Raw genomic sequence first — 15,349 nt, forward strand, 5'->3', positions numbered from 1 at the left:
CCACAATGTGGCTAACAGAATTAATATAAATTAAATTTTAAGATGTCACCTTTGGGGGAGCTGATAGCATAGTAGGTAACCAACTTAACCTGGTTTTCCCAGGACGGCCCTGTTTTTTAAAACGGATAATTCCATATCCCAGAAACCCCCGTAAAAAAGCAAACCAAGGTGATAGGTCATCCTATAGCATACTTAGAAGTTCCATTATCTCTCTTACCTATCCGTCCATCATCTTTTTGTGATATATAGGTACGATTATCTTAATACTTTTATATTGTAAACAATGGCAAGTGTTATAACACCTTAATTCACCAGTTATCATGCTGTAGGACTAACAGGATTATTTGTTTGCAGAAAGTTCCCGGAGACTGAATTGAGTTTCCCTGGGAAGTGCATGCCAGGCCGGGCAGGACCTGAAGCTGGCCGGATGTTCTTCTGCCCCTAGAACCCTGTAGGTGGAGCCCTCAGCCAATTCCTAGGGTCTCTCCAGACAGACTGACTTCCTTGGGGTAGATGATGATTGATTGTGGTGGTTTCTTCATTACTTTAAACCTAATCAGTGCTTGGACTAATTTGAGTAATGATTGCTCATTATTGGCAATTGCAGAGTTTAAGTCTTGCTGTATTTTGCTTCACAAGGCAGCCAGTTGGGAAAATACTGGGAAACATCCCAGTTCACACACCATTTTCAAGACGAGAGTGGGAATAAATGATTCACAAAGCTCAGTGATGGACAGGAAGGCAGAGAGGTTTTGCAGAAGTTATATTACAGATTTTCTTGGCAGGAGACAATGACATTTCCCACTAGATCAAATGTGATAATCAAAGAGACAGTTCTTACTGGATCTGAAAGCCATTCAGCCTTTTACTGAAATTCCCAAGTTCAATAAATCACACTATTTCATCTCATATTGTTATATCACTCTGTCTTATAAATGAAGATCTATGATTCTCCAACCAATTTGCTATTGTTAAAAAAGATAATTAATGATACTAACATGTAAACCAATGTGTTTTTCATTCCAACTCAGTTGGTGCATTTTTAAAGTGTTTCCCATCTTCTCTTCAGTTAAATCAAGTTTAAAAGTAAGTTTGCTCATATAGGTTGATTGATTTATAGCCTTAAAGTTGGATTCATGAAAGGGAGACATTTTAGGCTGCTCAGCAAATAAATAATTTACAAAGTCATTAGATACCTAAAGATGTTACATGGAGTGGGTTATCAAATTATGTTCCAATAAAGTTTGAAGACCCATGAATTCACAAGAGAAGGAAAATTATAAGAGACTACATTCACAATCTCAAACGGCAGGTAATGTTGCCTGTTGGTTGGTTGGTTTCGTGCATGCACGTGGATTATGTGGCTAAGATTCTGACAATCGTCATGGCTTTTAGAATTTTAGGCCACCATAAATATAGCAGTTATTCATTAGCAAATTTGATCTTTCCATTTAAAGGATTTTTGTTTTTATGTCTAAAGTCTACATTAGGAAAAGTTTCAAAAATTCCTTTAACGATATTAAAGTATATTTGGACACTTATTTTTGGAGAGGATAATCATAAAGATGTCATTTATTCCAGTTAGAAATTCAACTTAATCTGAAATCAGAATTTTATTCTAAGTGGTAGATTTGTTCCAATTTAGTTTTAAAGAACAGAAAAGCAAAAAGGAAAAAAAAAAAGGAGATTAAATCTTCTTAGGCATCAAAACATATTATAAAGCTAGGTTTACAATTAAAGCACTATTGAAATGCTATACTAATAAATAGACAGCCAAAGAAAGAGAATAGAAAATTGAGACAGAAACTTAATTACTTATGAAAATTTATTGCCCAATAAAATGTAGCATCAAAATTAAGTAGAGGATAGATGGACTTTTTCACAAAATGTCTTCGGATATCTAGAAAGCCTTTTGGATTGGATCAATTTCTCAGAACTTATGCCAGAATGAATTCTAAGTAGATGGAATACTAGAGGAATTCCTTTACAACATGGAAGGAGTGTAAATTTTTATAATTATGACTTTAAATCTGGAAGCAATGAGGAAAAAGATTGATAAATTTTATTACTGCACACACATACACACAGTGAAAAGATAAACAAACAGGGAGCACTTAGAATTTATATCCCAGAATTCATCTCCCTGATATATAAATTATATACATATAAATGTATAATATGTACATGAATTATATATGAATATATAAATGGAAAGACAAATGCCAATTACCCATAAAAATGGGCTAGTAATATGAAGAAAATGTTCAAAGATTAAGCAAATAGGCTGAGCACAGTGCCTCACACCTGTAATCCTAGCACTTTGGGAGGCTGAGGTGGGTGGATTTGCCTGAACTCACAGGTTCAAGACCAGCCTAAGCAACAGCGAGACCTTGACTCTAAAAATAGCTGGGTGTTGTGGCAAGTGCTTATAACCCTAGCAACTTGGGAAGCTGAGGCAAGAGAATCACTTAAGCCCAAGAGTTTGAGGTTGCTGTGAGCTGTGACACCACGGTACTCTACCAAGGGTGACAAAGTGAGACTCAAAAAAAAAAAAAAAGAAAGAAAGAAAAGAAAGAAAGAAAGATTAGCAAATAGCTCCTAATGATATTAAAATGTTGAAACTAAATTAATATTGGAACTAAATTGAGATACCTGTCACTCATAAGCAAAAATCAAAAAGTTTGACAATACTTTCTACAGGAGAGACTGTGGGTAAAAAGTCACTCTCACACCTTGATAGTAAAAATATAAAATAGTCAGCTTGGACAAAGAGATTGGCAACATCTGGCAATTGACAAATGGTCAAGTACTTACTCTGTGATCCAGACATCCAACTTCTCAGAATCTATACAGTGGCCAACACAAACCTCAAAATGAACATGTCTGAGGCTGTTCAATGTAGCACTACGTAGAGATATTTGTATGTGTGTGTAAAGAAACATCCCTTAACCTGAGAAGGAAGCTACAGATACAACTATTTAGAATAACAATAATTCAAGTTCTAGTGGCATATTTTATTTATTTTATTTTCACTTTAACTTTCACAAGTTAACCTTAACTTGTAGACTCGTGACAGATAATAATTTTACATGTGCACAGGGTAATGGTGACATTTCAATATGTATATCATGATCAGATCAGCTATTAGCATATCCATCAGCTCAAACATGTGTCGTTTCTGTGTTGAAAATGTTCAATCTCTTCATTCTAGGGATTTGAAACCAATGTTATCATGAACTGTTGCCACCCTATGGTATAGCACACCAGAACTTACCGATTCCTCCATGTAGAGTTTACCAATCATTAGAATTACAATTGTTTTTCATAATGCCTACAACTTTCTCCTCTCACCTCAATGTAGAATCTTTTAACAGTTGACTCTGTTAAATTTTCAATAAAGCATTAGCACTAATAATAACTAGCATTTAAATCAAAGATAACTTTTATAATTTTATTGCTGTTTTCTAATTATATTCACAACAACTCTGTGATGTGTTCATATCTGTAACGTGATTGGCTCTATTTCATATTTGAAGAAGCAAGAGCCTGAAGAGGTGCATTCCTCACGGCAGGGCGCTGAGCTGGTTACAACTCACTGGAAAGCCAGCTCTGACTCCAAATCTTTGATCTTGTTTACAATGTATGCTTTCCTCTGCCTGAAATGATATTTTCAAATTTCTAAGTAAAGGAATTACGTAGGTTTACTAACAGTGCTGCCCATTATCCTATCAGTTAAAAAGAACGGTGCTGAGGACTCTGGGAAGATGTCAGGGAAGGCAGCGCTATGAGTCTCTCTCCCCACTTAGACTATAATTATACTTGCAAAATCTGTCTCATAGAACTGCTTTGGAAGTCTAGAGTCTATAGAAGACTTGCAGCTTCCAGAGGAGGCTTGCACTGAAAATTGTCGTTAAGTTCAGTCAACTGCAGCTCTTAGAACAGAGCAGCTTCCCATCTGGCCCCTGGTCCATAGCCGTGGGCTGTTCATGTGTTCCTGGAGGAAGCTGCACATATGGGAGCCAAGGTGGGCAAAGTGGACTCTGTCCTCCCAGTTTTGAGGATCTGTGCTTATTACAGACCAAGGGACAGGTAGTTGTTGTACCCATCCTCCTTGTGGCAAGTCTCCTCCCCACCAGCTGAAGTAACTTCTGGGGGATTTAAAGGGCTAGTGCCCATTCCCCCTCCATTTTTATCTTTTCTTCCTCTTTGCGGATTCAGACACTAAGAACTAGTACATTCAAGAGGAACTACCTATAAAGCAAAAATTAGAAAAAACCACATATATCTAGGGAAAGGCACAGGCTCAGAAGAGACTTAAGTACACCTTGTTTGTATGGAATTTGTTCACACAATTATGCAGGCTAAGAAGTGCCAGGATTTTCAGTCTGCAAGCTGGAGACCCAGGGAAGCCAGTGGTATAATTTCAATTTGAGTCCAAAGTCCTGAAAGCCATGGAAGCCAGTGGTGTAAATTCCAGTCCGAGGGCAGCAGAAGCCCTACATCCCAACTCACTTGGGCAGACAGGAAGCCAAAGGCCTCTGGCTTCCTATGCCTTTTTGTTCTATTGAGACTCTCCAAAGGTTGAATGATGCCCATCTATTCTGGCGAAGCAGTCTGCTGTACAGCCCCGAGTCCACTGATTCAAACACTAATCTTGCCCAGAAACATTCCCTGACGCACCAGTAATAATATTTACCTGAGCACCCAGTGGCACAATTTAGGCGACGCATCAAAAGTGCATATTGTATGATTCCAATTAGGTGATATTTCAGAAAAATGAAAATTCAATTTGTAGAGTCAGATACCAGGCCAGGGGCACCTCAGGCTCACCTTATTGGGAAGAGGAACATTTTTAGGGTAACAGAAACATAATTTATCTTGATTATGGTGGTAATTGCATAAAAGTATGTGTTCATCAAAACTCACTGAAGGCCAGTTTAGAATGAGTACATTCTGCTGTATGTAAATTTTATTTCAAAAAGTTTATTAAGAAGGGAACATTTTTACACTCACAAATGTTGATAACACTCATTAATAAAATTCTCCCTCTCGATGACTCTCACTCGTGAATGAATAAAATTTTATTTACACACTTAAATTCACTCTTGTAAAAATGAAGTGAAAAAGTTTCAGATTTTTGGTAATTTCTAAGTTATTTGCTTATCTTGCTAAACTCAGATGTATCTAGTCCATGAAGTATAGATCAAAGAACTACATTTTGCCATTGGTTGGAGACTATTTTTATCCTATTTAAAATAATAAGTTAAAATATGAGTTTTGGAAATGTTTATAAATCAAATACTGAAAATTTCAAAATCTGATAGGCTTTAAAGGGATTTTAATTCTTGTTTCTTCTTTTCTGAAAATAACTCAAGATTATGAATCAAAACAATTCAGAGCTTTTACATACTAACATGTGAGAATAAACTTAATTAAAATTTTTATTTTTTTTGTATTGAACCTGTATTTGTTATCAAAGTCCAAGAATAAACGAAAAGCTCTGTAAATTCTTTAATAAATGTACTTTCATCTTTTAAAAATAATAACTATAACAACTATGTTACCACCCAAATGTTTATGGCGTGACACTAAGTGAAGAGAAAACATATTATATAAAATGGTACAGGGAGTAGATTTGTATAAACTTACATGCACATTCATAAAGACTAAGGGCATACACAAAAGTACAACGTTTTTCTACTATTTGTTGAATTGCATTTTTTCCAAATTTTATTTGGCATTATACAGTTTCTAAACAATTTTTATCCTATAAATGATACTGAATACAAAATTTCTGGTATATGGTCATAGCAAGGAATGTTGGTTTCTTTCCACTTGCAAAAGATTGGAAATAGAAACCCAAGTCTGATGTCAGTCAGCACCGAGTTTGATTTCCTTTGGAGCAGTTCAATGGTCCTGTGGTCTAGGGGGTGTGATCTCAACTACCCAGTCCTCAGTCTCCTGCACCAAGGAAGGAGGTTAGTAATACATCTATTACTGAAAGCTATTGGGAAGAGCAAATGAGCTAGGTTTCTTTCTTTCTTTTAGAAAGAAACAGAGTAATTGCTCAAAAATATTTTGTAAGAGTAACAATATTAACACCAATAGTAATAACAAGAGGGGATTTATTAATAAAAAATGCAATAGCATTCTGTGCTTGAAATTGAGTATAAAGGATACTGAAGTCATAATTTCCTTCAAAGTTTAACTTTTTAACCTTTGACTGTTTATGATGAATCATCTGAGGGTTCTAGTTCAAATATACTTGATTAGAAATAGCACAGCAGGAAGCCTAAATGCTGAATTAAATTCAACATTCTGCCTGTAAATTATTTGATTGGAGAAGTTATCAGAGACTATCTCTAACAAAATAGCTAATATAATTGATCCTTTAATGGCTCAATTTTTGTGTTAGGATCTTGCTTCTGGGCAAATATTTAGGTGTAAATTAGCTTTTGATGCAGCATATTTTGACTTCTTTACACTATAATGATATACATTTCCAAGCTCACTATGTTTTTAAATTGAATTTTTTATGTTCTAAACTATGAATTTCTTTTTGTTTTTGCTGAAATGAAATCTCTACTTCTAACCAATGATGAATGTGTCCCATCTACCCCTTTGCTCTTTAGAAGTCTTCTCTGATCTTGACTAAAAAATTAGGCAACTGTGCAAAATAATAGAACCTTATAAGTAGCCCATAGTGTTAGAGAGACATTTTTCCAGTAGCCCCCGATCATGCGGATAGCTGCGGCTTTGGGCTCCTGTCTTGGTGCTCTTCCCTCCACACCAAACTGTGTGCTGCTCCAGGAAAAGCAACACGAACTTGCGTCGTGATCGAGTTTCCTCGTCATGAACCAGGAAAACAAGCAATAGCCAATATTCTCAGTGGAAATAAGCTTTGTGATTTGTAATGAATTTCAATGGAATTTTATTGAAATTTAGACTGAAATGGTCCGTGGTGAAAGTGGCTGCTCATCATGTTCAAAAATAATCCCTTTTTTTGAGACAGAGTCTCAAGCTGTCACCCTGGGTAGAGTGCCATGGAGCAACCTCAAATTGCTGGGCTTAAGCAATTCTCTTGCCTCAGCCTCCCGAGTAGCTGGGACTACAGGCGCCCACCACAGTGCTCAGCTATCTTTCTGGTTGCAGCTGTCATTGTTGTTTGGCAGGCCCTGGCTGGATTCGAACCTGCCAGCTCTGATGTATGTGGCTGATGCCTTAGCCACTGAGCAATAGGCTGAGCCAAAAATAATCTTTATACTTAAGATTAGTAGATGTGCTCTGAGTATTACTCACAGTAGTTTCATATATGTTTTCACACTAAAGCAGTGCAAATGCAGTTGCATAATCTATATGCTGGCATATTTCAACTCTGCACAGCGCTGGCCAGGCTACTGCATCTCCATTTGGCTTCTGGAAATGAATGCATTTGCTGGCTAATATCAGGGTCCCCGAGCTTTCCCATGCTGGAAGACTAAAGAGTTCTTTGGCCTTTAGCAGACTGAGGGAAAAAAAAACCTATTTACAACTATAAAAATGATTAATTGCCTTTATCATCATCATTATCAGTTTCTTATGATTGTTCCTAGAAGAAGGAGATGAGGAATAAATGCTGTCCTGAGCACAAGACTCCTCCTGCCAATGAACATCTTGATGTAAGAACTACGATTTAGAAAAACAATTCATTACAACCACTGTGGCTCTTAGTCTCATTGAGCACTATCGCCAGTAAGGAAGGTTGAGTGAGGTGAGAGAAGATGTGTCTTTCTTATAAAGCAGAACTCATGACATTTTTCCCTTTGACTCCCAGAACAGAATACCTCTGTAAACATGACTTGAATATGGATGTCTTAGTACATTCATAAGTCATCCTAATAGTGGGAAGCTCTTTGAACTTGGCCACCATATTGCTTCATCCAGGGAAGGACATGAAAATACATTCCTATGGAGACAGAGGACATATTAGAGGTAAAACCGGGTTGGGCCATGCTTTCTGTGCTCTGCATCCAACTGTATTAATGCTTGGAAGGGGGCTGCCTGAGTCAGCGTCAGGGTTGGCTTTTCTAATATTTATAAGAAAAGAATTCTAACAAACAGAAACTTGTTAGGAACTACACATAGTACCCTCAGCATGATATGTATAGTATTTTTCTATTGTTCCTTAGCAATATATTTCTTACCATAAGCAGGAATATTTTATTATTATAATGCATTTAAATTTCAATTTATTAAGTAACATGAATCACCCAAATAATTATGATATAACGATTATACTTTCATATATCAGAAGCACTTTTTCTTTGTGTGTGTGTGTTACAGCCTCAAGAGTTTTCTTTCTGAAGCTCCACGTCCAGGGCACCAGGGTTACCTAAGGGCCGTCCTCTAGTTTTTAGATGTGATCTGCACAAGCAGAGGTTATAAAGATAATGCCATGGGGAGAGGAGAGACCTTGAACCCAAGCCAAAGTTAGTTTTAATGGAACATTTTTTTCTTCCCCTCTGACTATCCCTTTTCTTTGTTGCTTCAGTGAAATATGTAAAATCTTTCACATGCCATGGTAATAAACAGGTATTCGTATTTAATCAGTTAGAAAATGAATTAATTGATGCTAAATAAATGAAAGAGCCGGATACAACGTGGCATAGCCACAATATTCCCATTGCCAGCATGCACATCCACGGAATCGGGATGTCTTCTCCTCTCCTTTCTTTATCTCCAGGCTGCAAATTAATAAGTGAACAAATAAATAAACTGTACAAAATACATCATGTTTTGACTCTTGCTTTAAACAAATGATACCTTCCCACTGTTTGACAGGTGTCTATCTCCAATCTTGATAGGAATAAGCTGTGGAAAGCAGACAGGTAGATTTTTTTTTTTACCTCAGATAGATTTCAGGAGTGATTAAAGCCTTTCTAGCACTCTTCTTATCAGCTTTGGCACAAATAAGCATTTTGTGCTTGTGCTAGTCAAGGGCATCAACCTCTGAGGACGACACCATATCACTCAGCATGTCCTAAAATTTGCACTAGGACTGGTGTGCCAGTGATGTCAGATGACAATGAAACTGCAATGTTCAATAATTATTTGGATTAGTAAAACTGTTACCCAGTTTTCTTTCTTCTAGCTGATTGACGCAGAGCTCAAGCTTAAGTCTGGAAACACTCAGAAACCACAAGGCAAACAGGATACCTCCCCCAAAGAATTGAGGCTTTTTTTTTTTTTTTTGGCAAACCATTTCCAAATGGTGCACCTCAGTTAACCCTGCTCCAAATGCAACCCGTGTAAGCAGGTGGAAGCAGTTTAGTGGGGCATACCTTCTCTGTCAAATGTCTGAAAACTGATTCTGAATCACAAGTGCCACAAAGAACAGAAAATGTCACCAATTAGGGATTAAAATATCACATTCAGCAGATGTCTGAGCATTTTCCTGACAACGGCCTAGAACTTCATGTGAGATGAAACTTTTATTTAATCTCATCACTCTGGCCCCAGAGTGAGTGCAGGTTCTGTTACTGTCTACCACTCTTCTAGAGATATCACTGACCCCGAACGTTCCAGGTGATAAGGTTTACTGAAACACTTGGTAATAACCACAATTGTCTGGACTTCTCATATAAGAACCTTCAGAAGATGGACCTAGGAATGGGTATTATTATCAAGATCCCCTAGAAGATATGTTTGGGAAAATTGGCCACGAAAAATCTCAGCCTGTAATTTCTGAAGGATTTGTAATTAGAAAACAGAAAATGGCTATACTTCTTATCTAATCTTAATAAGAAAAAGGACTTTAAATTGCAGCAAAATGAATGAAGGATAAAGGTGAGAAAGAACATCTTTAACAATTCTTTTTTTTATCTTTAACAATTCTTATCGAAAGTACAAACATGAAATATTTTTAAAGGAATAGAATAATGATTCAAATGTGCACATTCCATACCTTAGATCTCAGCTCTTGAAAGTATAGGCTCATCAAACATGGTGGTAGAGTTATCATAAATTAAAAATCGTTGATTTGAAATGAATGAAACAGTACAGCAAGTACTACCTTTTAACCCTTAAAAAATAGGTAAAAACCAAAATAAAAATACCAAACATTGGTCATGATTTTTAAGATCACAAACACAGGTAAAAAAATGATTTCAAGAACTTTTGGAACTTACATTTGAAATAACAGAATTTCGGAAATCAGGGAAAATTGAGTATGAATTCATCAAGAGATATGAAAGCATATGTACCTTTAAAAGTTCAATAGATTTCAGAAATTAAAATGTGAACATTGACATAAAAAGGACAATTAACCTCAGAATTAATTGGTAGCAACAGGATAGAGTCAAAGTGAGCTAATCTAAAAAGGAGCAAACAAACATTTAAAAAAGACAGAAAATACAAAAGACTTTAGGAGTTGTGGAAAGAGTTCTAGTCTTTCTGACATCCATCTCATTAAGAATCGCAGAAAGAAAACCTAGGAAAAGTGAAATAAGGGAATGATAATAAAATACAGATAGGAAAATTGATCCAGAACAGAGGTAAGAGATGAATCTTCAGTTTGAGACTGACGTTGAGTGGCAAGCAGAATGAACACAAAATTATCCTCGTACCTAAACAAGTTCAAGTGAGATTTTAGACATTGATCCAAAAGAATAAGAAGGAAAAAACTAACTATGTTTCAGAAAGACAAACATACATCCAGACATAAAAGAAAATTTCAAAGTGAAAGATGACCCTCTTCCTATCAGACGCAATCCGTATCACTGAATGGAAGAACAGAATGAATAAATAAATATCATCTGATCTTTTAGGGAGCATACCTCAGAATTACTGTCCAAGTCCTGCCAAAATATTCCTCAAAAAAGTGCAAGATAAAATAAACCAATACCAGGCACATGGGTATTCACTGTAACATTATCTATAGACCTTCTGAGAAAGATTGCCAGAAGACATAATCAGGAATTTAAATGAAGCCCCAAAGGAGACGTGACATTCGGAAGCAATGAATACTAAGAAAATCCAAGTGTAAATAAATGTTTATTTTTGAAAAATAAATAATAATAATATAGAATTAAATGATAGCATCAAGATATTAGGTGAATAGAAATAAGAATCTAGGATATGAAATTGGGCCAAGAGTCTCCATTAATTCAGGGAGACACTGTGTCAGGCTAAGCATAAAATTTTACATAAAATATATTTGCTTCTCAATTTGCTGAGTAGTTACTAAAGTACAAGTAAAATATTTCACAATCAGTATTTGCAAAATGAGTGAGTGAGTGAATGTGTGGGAGAAAGATTGAGGAATGAAACGCAGTCAAACTATACCCCGAACAACTGTTCTCCTCTGTACGTGTAAACAATGTCAGGGGGGAAAATACAGAGGCACAAGGTGCCAAAGTGGCAAATATGAAGAAAATAAAGTGGCATAAGAATACTTGTGATACTTTCCATGGGAAAGAAATCAGAATTCAAGATGTTGAAAGGGTGAAGGAGTAGTATTTTGACTGGGTGAAAAGAACAATCCATCCAGAAAAATTAGGGTTCTATAGACAAAAATGAGAAAAAAGAAAACTTAAAGATGAAGACATTAAGAAATAATAATAAGTAATGGATCAATGCGTGACTATTTAAAACCTAATTTAGAATAGCTTTTGAAACAAATCAATCTACTACTTCACACAGATCTGTGAAATGAAGCCCGAGGGATACACAGAGGAAAAGCTGTAGACTTTTGTGGGCTTTTGACAAAAATAGAAATATCAAAGTTAGATGAATACCATACAGCAATGAAAAATGAGCACAAACAAAATGTGGAGCAGGAAAAGCCAGACACATAAGACTATGTATTTATTTCAAGAACAAAACCATCAAAAAGAATCAAAGCTGTGAGCAGTCAGACTCCAGGCTGTCCTTTGGGGTGTTTGTGATGGGGAAGGGGCTGAGGAGGTAGCTGTTGATTGGAACCACTGACCAGGAACCAAGGGAAGCTTCTGGTAAGATTCCAGTTGTTCATGCGCTGGTTGGTTACACAGGCGTATTTAGTTTGTGAAATGTGATCAAGCTGTGTCCTTAAAACATGCATATTCTTATACATATATAATCACATATATATATTACTAAAAACAATTAAAAATACATTTCTTTAGCTTTCAATTCATGAGGCGGGGAAAAATACAACACAATTTAAATTGGTCTTATAATTAATAAGGACGAGAGACAAAAATGTTTAAAGCTAAAAAAAGTGTCTATTTCCCTGCAGCTACACGTTCCATTTTCTGATCTCTACTCTAAAATGGGCTTGCCTGTCTGCATAGGGAGGCAGGGTCTCCAGACAAAGAGCAAGGGGAGCATTAAATGTGGATTTCAGATAAATAATAATTTTTTAATGTAAGCGTGTCCTATGCAGTATTTTTATTTGCCAAATCTGGCAACCTAAGGATGGTGTCCTTAGGCATTCATTGCAGCATCCCTGGTGACAGTGGGGAGAATGGATGCGGATATCAATGCTTATCAGGACCGGGATAATTGTACGGCATAAATAGCCCATCCACATCATAAAATATTATGAAGGGTGAGGTTGCACTATAGTCAGTATCAGAAACAACATCAAGACATTTTTAGATGAACAAATTAAAGACACAACTCAGCCACAAAACAATACTTTCTACAGGTTCCTGTCTGGAGAGTGTGTGTCCATAGACCAAGGCTTAAAGTCTTCGAGGGTCTGTCTGGTGACACCACTCCCTTGATGACAGTGGTTGCTTCCGTTTAGGAATGATGGTAATTGGCAAGTGGTGACAGGTGGTCATGGAGATTTATAAAGGATACATCAGCATTATTCATAGAAAAATAAACTAAACATTGTTATTGACAGAAATAAAAATACATCATAGAAATAGACTAATAAAAATTCTTTTTTTAAAGGGAGCTGAATGATAGTATGTGAGCTTATAATAATAAAATGGTGCTTCTAATGGTAAATTGCTTTAAACAGAACAATACTGGCTGGGCTCAGTGGCTCATGCCTATAATCGTAGCACTCTGTGAAGCTGAGGCAGGAGGATTCCTTGAGCTCAGATGTTGGAGACCAGCCTGAGCAAGAGCTAGAATCTGTCTCCACTAAAAATAGAAAAATTAGCTGGGCATTTTGCTGGGCTCCTACTGTCCCAGCTACTTGGGAGGTTGAGGCAGGAGGATCACTTGAGCCCAAAAGTTTGAGGTTGTTGTGAGCTATGACACCACCACACTCTACACAGGGTGACAGAGTGAAACTCTGTCTCAAAAAAAAAAGAGCAATATTAATTCCTAAAAACTAAAACTATGATAATATTCCTTCCCAGTATGTCACTATTTGCCCTTCACATTTTGGGGGGAAAAATTAAGATATGGCTAATAAAAGTAGTGGGCTACTTTAAATGTGACTTGGAATCATCTAATCAGGGAGTGTTCTTGTCAAATAAAGTACCTTTGTATCTTTCCCATGTATATGAATAGCTATAAAACATTAGAAAAATGAGAAGCCAGGTGAGAATGAATTATCACCCCTGAAAAGTAAAACATAAAATAGGAAGAAGATTTACAGAGTTAGTCAATTGCAGAAAAACATGATAAATGGAAATTATTTATTGATAAATCATCTTGATTCTGTGCCAATGTTGTAAATTAGCAGGCAAGAAAATCCTCGAGATTTGAAGGAACAAACTTGACGGCTCAGAGGAACATCCTTTCCATGCTGAGTAACAACCATGTACAAGATTCAGTCTCTCCTCTTTTCTTTGGGAACAATTTATTGACTGCCCACCACTGAGTTCTGAGAACTATCTCTGTACTGTGGATTCAGCAGTGAACAAGTGAATGACAGGCACATCCCCAGCTTCCCCAGGCTGCTAGTGATGCTGCCTTTCAAGTAAATATTAAAAATATGAATAAGAATCTTTAAAAGCCTCCCAACCAGTGAAGCTGATTTGCCCCCCCCCAAAGGGAAAAACTATACCCCAGATTGAACACGCTACTCATTACTGAGTTGGCAGACTTGGTGGGAAGTGCCATGATAGATGAGCAATTAAGCAGAAAGATCATTTTAAGCCAAACCACTGTGGACTTGGGGATGGTTTAGCACTGTCGTACCCTAAGAAAGCACTAAACTTAAAGCCAGACACTATATGCAATCTGAAACACATGTCTTTCAACTGACTTCTCTGAGCTTATGAGCTGGGAATGGTAACACTTGAGTTATATGAAAACTAACTTGTGATAAGGCATGCTCTGTTACCTCAGAACACATACAGGAGTTTACAAAACCATTGCCTTGTCTTGAATCTGCCAGCTTTCTTCCTTAGTTCTTTTCCTATTGAAATCTGATACTTTAACTAGACTTTGGATTGTGCATGTAAATGTACTCATTAAAGGAAAGATTTATAAAAGGAAGCAGTTAATTTTTTAAACTTACTAGTTATGGCAAAAACCCTCTTAAGATGTGGTATCATTTCAACTCCAGCTGTGCACTTATATTTAAAAGGAATCTGCCCTGAGGATTGTGGTTACATAAGACATCTCGTGTTTAATGTTTATTTATGGGGTCTTGGCAAATTCTCATGCAACCATTTTAATGCCAAATCAAAATTGTTGAACCAAACATTCATAAGACGCTTTTACTTAGACAAATTGCATAATTCACTGGCCTTTCCAAAATAGGCTTTCTTAGCATGAAGTATATATTTTCAAACCTCTGAAGCACTCAACTCATTTCATAAAGAACATTAATACTTCTTCCCATAAGAACATTATCATACATATCATCTACCGATTTAGGGGCCTAAATCCTATTTAAGAATGAGTACCTAGACAAGACAGTTACTAGACGGTGGAGGTATGCAGTGGGTTACCTTTCGTCACTTGGAGCCAAGTCCTCCCCTTTTTTCCTCTCCCCGGGAATGTGAGTGAGTTATGAGTTAAAGGAGGTACGCGTTCCTTCTGGGTGATAGAGCAGGTGTTTCTCTGCTGACCCGGGGTACCATGCTATGCTAGCAAGTTTAGTAACCGCCAAGTTCAGAACTGTTATCAACACCTTTTTTGCAATACAATGGCTGCTCTGGAAAATTACTTTTCCACAAGAAGCTCAGACGTTACAAAGGATGAAATGGAATGAAAGACTGAGAGTTACATTTGTAACTCCATCTTGACAGAGTTAATGAAATTATAAATGTTAGATGTGCTCTTCTTTAGCACATTCTGTGCCTGTTACATAAAGGGCACTGACTATTTACTATGCAAAAGATGAACTTTGTTACTTGTAGGTTTATTTAAGGCATATTGAGTGCCTACTAAGTGCTATGGGTTAGGTCCTGAGGGA

Source organism: Otolemur garnettii, unplaced genomic scaffold (genome assembly GCF_000181295.1).
Source record: "Otolemur garnettii isolate 467f Iridium unplaced genomic scaffold, OtoGar3 scaffold00029, whole genome shotgun sequence".
Classification (NCBI taxonomy): Eukaryota; Metazoa; Chordata; class Mammalia; order Primates; family Galagidae; genus Otolemur; species Otolemur garnettii.